Below are 8,323 nucleotides of genomic sequence, written 5' to 3'. Positions count from 1 at the left end.
ATAGAATCTGGCAACACTGGGTGTGGCTTCCCTGATGTCTGACATAATGTTAATGACGTCATAGTGATGATGTCACAGTCTTGACCAAATGTGGAGGCACGGCGGGACAGCGGACTCTGAGATTATTAGAAACATGTTCACACAAATAAAACATGCTCACAATTATGTCAAAAATGTTCACAATTATGTCAAAAATATTCAAAATATTCACGAAATATGTCTCAAATATCCACAATTATGTCAAAAATATTCAAAATATTCACAATTATGTCACAAATATTCACGATTATGTCAAAAATATTCAAAATATTCACACTTATGTCTCAAATGTTCCCAATTATGTCAAAGTATTCCCAATTATGTCACAAATATTCACAATTATGTCTCAAATGTTCCCAATTATGTTAAAATATTCCCAATTATGTCACAAATATTCACAATTATGTCAAAAATATTCAAAATATTCACAATTATGTCTCAAATATTCACAATTATGTCAAAAATATTCAAAATATTCACAATTATGTCAAAAATATTCGCTGTGTGAAAAACATTTTGGGGATCAAGATAGAGAATGGAGAGAGTCAACAAGGAGCAAAATGTTGGGTGTAGCAAGTCCGCTAGACTGTGCCACAACAGACATGCTGCCTTAGGGACAGTGGCTCAGCATCCACTAGGCCAGTGGCAGTATAGTCTGCTACTACATAGATACTAAGCCCAGACAATCAGGCTGGTGAACAATCAGACTGGGAAAAGTAGACCAAATGACATCGACACAATGTTATCCACCCAATTATCTGTCCCTGTCTCTCTCGCTCTGTCTCCCTCTCTCACATGCACGTGCGCACACACGTGCACGCGCGCAGCCGCACACACACATGCACACATTGTTGTAAACCAGTCTTGTTCTATGCACTCTCTAGTCTCCACCAAAAAATAACAACACACACTATGGTAAAACAGCCAAAGCATAATATTTAGTTTTCAGCTAACCCAATAAATCTTTATTGTTGTTGAGCTAAAGTGCTGAACCAAATAAGTATTACCCAACAACCACCACCACCACAACAAAACTACAACCACCACCACAACAGGTGTTGAAGAAGCAGGTTGTTGTTGTCGGGCAGAAACCTTCCATGTCACAAAACCGTTACTTTTCAGGAAATGGAAAATAAAGAACCTGTGTTGCAATGCAGTTATATTCTATTCACAAGCTCTTGTTAATTATTTTCATTGCTTAAATATTTATAAAACCCACAGACACGCTGAACCACTTCATATTTTGTGTTTAAAAAATAGCAAAAAAAGCAGCTTTCTAAAATAGCAGGCCTGCAAGCTCTAGTAGATTTGGCTATTTTTGATAGATGATGGTTTTGGTAGATTTGTTTGAACTATTTTTGCTACTTTTTTCACAGCAGTGTGACAAAGTAGAGCATTCATTTACCCTAAAAAGTTGAGACACGGAGATACAAGTTTTTACCGCCCGACACAGCAACGAGGTTGGACTTGCAGCATGGTACATTATTATTATTTTATGATTGCCTTATTGTGCTTTGGCGTTCTGGAAGGCTGCTTTGCAATCACCTGGAATGTCCCCGGCTGGGGTCGCATTTAAATTCTCTCGACCTACATACGGTTTCATACAGCTTCCGGGAACCTGCAAGAGGTGCTACAACTGCTCACTCGTTCCTTCTTTTTCTTTACCTCTTATCTGTATAGTTTAACCTTTTGTGGGGTTTTTTTTCCGTAAATTAACGCACTACTTGATCATACTACAGCGTCACGCAAAAGTAGCAGATCTGCTAGCTCATTTTAGAGCCTGTAGAGCTGCTACTTTGGATATTTTTACATTTTAAATCCTGATATCTAGAAATCTCTCGATATCCCACCATCAGCAGAACACACGCTGTCAAATTGTCAGTGTCAATTTAACCCATTAAGACCTGAAGCTGCATTCTATAAATGTCTTCTAAATCCTAACAGTATTCTGAAAAAAACATATGTTTCTATATCAGTGGTGGTCAAACTTTTTCATGTCAAGGACCCCCAAAAGGATATGTGTTTGGCCGCGGACCCCCATTTCAAAATATTTCGTTCCAGGGACCCCCAGAAAGCAAATATTTGAGTTAAAAATGTTCGCTTTAAAACAATATGTATTCAAAGATTTGCACACATTCACAATGTTTCAAAAATAGCAGATCTACAAGCTCGTAGCACGGCACTCGCTATGAGCTTGTAGATCTGCTATTTTTGAATAGGCAAAGTGTAAAATAATGCTTTTTTGCTCAAATCAAAAAGTGACACAGATGCGTTCCACACTGCACAGGCAACATATTTAAAGTACGTTTTACTCAATTACAATTATTTGAAAACTTTACAAGTTACTTTGTAGATTTAGATACATTTAACAATTAAGTCCTGTTTCATACTTTGTTTTCCAATCTATAAGCTCACATATCATTATATTGCGACACTTTGTGAGCTTGTAGATCTGCTATTTGTGAAAGATTTAGTCAAATTTAGAAAAAAAGTCATTTGAAATTGGCCATTCTGAATAATTAGTGCTTTACCTTTACCTTGAATACAGGTCTTTTACTTGTTTGGTTCCATTTGTACACTCTCAGAGTTAAATGAACACTGAGGATGTTATTGTGCAGTTGGTGCACCATAATGTTATTATTATTTGTTTCTTTCATATAGTTACTCATAATACACATGCTACAATTGCTGGAAGGCTGTCAGTGTATTAAAGTCCATGTTGACCCTATGGGCTGCTGACTTTCAATAAGCCACAGTATCACTATATTGACACTGGTGTATATCATTCTGATTAAAACTGGCCCAGTCTTATGAAACAACAGTTGCCTTGATGCAAACAGGACACAGTTTTCCTTTGAAAACCACAGCAACTTTCTGCAAATCTCCAGCAATCGAACCATGCAGGCATGGATCAAATCATACTTTGTTAACCAGGTTTGCCAAATATGTGAGTGCTACAGTAGAAAGTATACACAACGTTTTAAATTAAGATAAATTATAGTCCGTCAGTCCGGACTCTAACTGACTGACTGACTGACGGACTGACTGAGTCCGGACCAATTGTGTTGGCATAGGCGCCAGACAAAGCCGGATCATGCACCATGGTGGATTCAAACCCACAACCTCCGTGGTGGTGGGCAGGGACTTTACCACTGCGCCACCCGAGCGCTTCACTACATACAAGTCTGGACAGACACGGGTGTTAACTTGTTGGCAGAGGCATACGACTCTCCCTGATTCGGTATTCGTATTTCATTATTTTCTTGTGTTTGCGTGCTGTCAATCTGAGCCTTTTAATTACCATTAGAAGCCATTATAAATGATTGGCTTGCTTTTGCAACTATACAGGCCCACCGTGACAATAATAATGGTTTTCTGATTAGCTATGATTAGTCGATTGATATATACTATTTTCCCTCAAAAGGCAACCCAATACCTCAATCAGGACAATGCACAATAGCAATTACCAAACACTGGTATAAGCACGCACTATCTCATCTAATAATAATCACCAAGAAATTAAATGGCTTTATGAAAATCATCAAGAGTTATTGAACCCGCAGCAATCACTCAGTTAAAAGAAAACAATGCAATTGCATTAACCCTTTAAGACCGGGAACGCATCTGTATGTCATTTTTAGATTTCGTTGGGCTATTCAAAAATAGCAGATATACAAGCTCATAGCGCGGCACCGAGTGCCGCGCTATGAGCTTGTAGATCTGCCATTTTTGAACATTTTTTGAAAAAGTGAATTGTTTTCTTCTTTTTCCGGACATTTGTAACTCAAATCTTTGCTTCTGGGGGTTCCTGGAACAAAATATTTTACAAATGTTCGCTTTAGAAAATATATAATTCAAGATTTTGCCACATTTTTTTACGATTAAAAAAAAAAAAATAGCAGATCTATGAGCTTGTAGATCTGCTATTTTTGAATAGCCAAAGACATCTAAAAATGACAGACAGATGCTGCGTCTTAAAGGGTTAAAGTAGCCGTATCACTAAAAGATAGGCACGACATTTAATCACAAACATCGGAATGAAATCCAAATAAAATGCCGTGACATATTAATATTCTCAAACTACTACAGTCACAGTAAATGGCTAACTTAGGATAGATCGAAAGCTAGATCGACTTAAAAACAGGGGAAGCACCATATTGGGTGTATCGGATTTATAGAAGTAAACACACAAATCTGGCATCGGTCGGGTTCTACAAACCATTGGTTTTCTGTGTCTACAGTGGAAGTCAGGTCATTACTGGACGTCGGCTTCCATTGACAATATTCACTTATTCAACTGTTTAAACTTCTGTGAAAACATCACCTCTCCAAAAGTGATACTTTTTTTCTTTTTCATGATGATGATGCTTATAAATTAGCTTTAAAAGAGCCTGTTCATTACAGAGAGTGCCTTTTGTGTATAATTTTGAATGTCAATTCACAACATACCCCCCCCCCCCCCCTGCCATACTTTTAAATGCATCCACTCGGGAGGGTATACTACGTAAAAGCAAAATGGCCCCCAGTCAGTGTGGAATATGGTCAATGACACTATATGGACCCAAAATGGCTTCTCTACTCTCTGTTGTTCTAAATCTAATCTCTCAAGAACAGATTCTGCTCTGCGTTTGAATCTGTCGGTAGCCGTGTTGACAACCCGTGCGCATTGGTTACAAGTGGGTGTGCCTTCAGATCAGGAAGCAGGCCGCGCTTTACCCAATTAAATGTAGTGGGCGGGATTCACGTGTCCGTCCACCCTCCCCCCCTCGAAACTAACCAAAACTAATTTAACAATTGCGTCCTCGGAGCAGACAAAACCACGGAAAGATATTCACATTTTAACTTACTCTTTCATCATAGAAACGAGTGGGCTTATAACCAAAACCATCCATGTTCTCTGGGAGAAGTGGTGTTAGTGTTCCGTGTATAAATATTGTTAGTGGGAATGAAAACATACTGTAGTCGCACCAACCGGAAGTGATGCGCTGAAGGCAGACACAAACCCCGGTTTCCTTGCGCACTGGTGTTTCGTTTGCTTCCTGCCAGACCCAACAGACTTATAACAAACAGCAGAGGTCGCTGTTTTTCATTTTCAGTTGGGTCTGGCTACGCGAGACTATTCTAAATCATACATGGGCAACTGGCGGCCCCCACCCTCACTTAATGCGGCCCCACAGGTTAATATCGGAATACTGATGATATTGATTTCAGCTGTTACAATTGCAAACACGACCCGCTTTAATTGATTATTAAGTTCCTAAAGTTAACATAAGTATAACTAAATGCATTTGAAATTAAATAAAAATGCGTTTTTTCAGGATTCCAATTAAAAAATTGCACAAAAAAAAAAATCTGAATTCAAATTCCAAAATAGCAAAAATAGCAGATCTACAAGCTCAAAACGCGTCGCACCGCGACGCGTTTGGAGCTTGTAGATCTGCTATTTTTTGCTATTTTTGTGTGACATAGAATGATCCGACAGTATATGCAATGTGGCCCTCTGGAGTGGAGTGTGGAAATATAGTGGCCCTCTCTCCATAATCAAAGTTGCATCACCCCTGTTCTAAATCATCATCCAGCCCGGTGCTGTTCCTCTGCGGGTGGACTCGGTGGGTTTTTATCTCAATCTCATCGTTCATATAAGTATTTCCTCGGTGTGATTATGGATGGGCTGCTGTGTGGGTCCACCACGCTGTTTTTTTTGTGAACTCAAATTCAACCTGCTTCGTCAGCGAATGTTAAAAAATGCATTTCACCACCGACCGGTAGCTTCCTCCTCATAAGCACCGCTTTGTCCACATGAGGCCCTGCCATGGCTCTCTGTCAACTCTCTCCACATTCATCTGAACTGCAGAGGGGGGCAGGAGCAGGGGTGGAAAAAAGTACTTACTTAAGTAAAAGTTTCAACACCGCAATGTAGAAATACTCCTGTTACAAGTAAAAGTCAGAAATTCAGAATTGACTTGAGTAAAAGTACAAAAGTGTTGGTATCAAAATGTACTTAAAGTACCAAAAGTAGAAAGCACTCATCATGCAGGATGTCCCGTTTCACAAGTTTTCAATTAGCAGATCTACGAGCTCACAATGTGTCGCATCGCGACGCATTGTGGAGCTTGTAGATCGGCTATTTTCAAATGGCCGAAATGTACTGTATATAGGGCTTAAGTGGTTAATGTGTCTTTTGTAATAATAATAATCAAAATCTATAAAGTAACTGAAGTTTTCAAATAGTTGTAGTGGAGTAAAAGTACAATATTTGCCTCTGACATGTAGTGGAGTAGAAGGATTGTAGAAGTACTGCAAATTGGAAATACTCCAGTACAGTAAAAAAATCAGTCAAAATTGTACTTAAGTACAGTACTTGAGTAAATGTACTTAGTTACTTTACACCACTGGGCAGAAAGGGGGGTTGGGGGGGCATTGATCATCCCCCCACCTTTGAGGGAAAAAAGTTAGTTGCTGTTGAATATCTAAATGTTTGACCTCAGCATTTAGCCTATACTGTGCATAATATTGAAAAGAGGAGTATTTTCTGGTCCCAGGGGGGATAGGGAAATTGCTTTTGCGACAGAAAGTTACAGGGAGACCTTTTGTTATTCCCGCAGGGGAAATTCGGTTTCACCCAGCTGATGGCTGCTCAGATGGTGCTCAGGGTGGAGCAGTTAGGGGTTGAGTAACTTGGTCAGGGACACTTTGACAGATATGGGACCTTTTGTTTTCTGTCTCTGTTACACATTATACTATGCAGTCACTGATGTATTTCTCCATGACATTGCGAATGAACCCATTAAGACCTGAGACCGATTCTACAAAACGTCTTCTAAATCCTAACAGTTTTTTGGAAAAACCTATGTTGCTATATCAGTGGTGCTCAGACTTTTTCATGTCAAGGACCCCCAAAATGATATGTATTTGGCCGCAGACCCCCATTTCAAAATATGGTGTTCCAGGGACCCTCCAGGGACCCCCCACCCCCCCAAAAGCAAAGATTTTAGTTAAAAATGTTCATTTAAAAATATATATATATTCAAAGATTTGCACAATATTTCAAAAAAAGGAAATAGCCAAAGATATCTAAAATGACACAGATGTGTCCCAGGTCTTAATGAATTAATGTAGTTTTTCTTGAAACTACATGCTGGAGGACATGGCATCGTTTTACAACCACGCTAAGCCTAGAATGGATTGTTACGACACGGCTGATAATACAATTCTCTACGGAGAAAAGGAAGGCATCGTTTACTTCCAGAAAGTCACTGTTGTTGAAGGTCTATGGCCTCCTGTTAAGCAGATTACTTTATTGAGAACACAGGGGGGGGGGGGGGGGGGGGGGTGCTGGACACTTCAACACGTATACTGGGTGAGCCGTAGCCTGGTAAAGCCCCTCCCTCCGGAAAATATCAGCGTCGTCGCTCATAGTTCTGTGATTGACAGCGAAAGTTGGCCAATCAGGTGGCGAGTTTGAGTGAGCCCGAATGGAACCGAGTGCAGCCTGAATGCAGCCGACCAAAAACGAACGGCAGCCATCTTTTTTGACCGCAGTGTTTTCTACTCTCTTTCAAACTTCAAAAGACTCTCAAACTTCTATTTTGAGGCACGGAATTTACTTTTAAGATATCGTTTGGATAGAATTTAGTTGTTTAACTTCATATATGTGGTCAATTAATCATGCCAGAGCCTATTTAAAAATAAAAATTCAGAGAACCTGCAGGGGCGGGCAGTGACACGCATGTATCCGAATAAGGCAACCTATTTTGGGCATGGCCGTCTCAAAAGTCCCGTTGCGTCACATTAGTCTGGAGGTGGTAAAAATGCACTGGCTGAAGGGGAACACTGCTGATTGGCTGAAGGGGTTGTCAGTCAACGGTATTACTCCCGCCCAACTCCAGCTTTTGCAGAGCATGTTTACAATATACATATTTTTCATAAACAGACATATTTAAAGCAATGTGTAACTCTGTAACATCTAAATGAATAAAAGGTAATTTTAACCAATCTGCATGGTACAGTATGTTAATACAGCACTAGCACATGGTTGGAGGTTGGCCTCGCCCTCACCATTTAGACCCTGTTGTCGGGTAGGACACCAACTGGTTCACAGGTAGTACTGCCTGAAGCTCATAGTGCACAATATCTCCCCTATACCCAAGCAAGGATTCCCACTGGCATGGGGATAGACAGGGTAGATGAATCCCGGCTGTTAAGGGCCCATTCACACTGAGCACTAGAACTATAAAGATATAGCTTTTTAAAAAATGGTCCTAACTCAAGTGCATGGCCGTGC

Source organism: Gymnoscopelus microlampas (assembly GCF_963454915.1).
Source record: "Gymnoscopelus microlampas genome assembly, chromosome: 17".
Taxonomy (NCBI): Eukaryota; Metazoa; Chordata; class Actinopteri; order Myctophiformes; family Myctophidae; genus Gymnoscopelus; species Gymnoscopelus microlampas.
The sequence above is the reverse complement of the archived record's forward strand: the minus strand, read 5'-3'. Positions refer to the sequence as shown.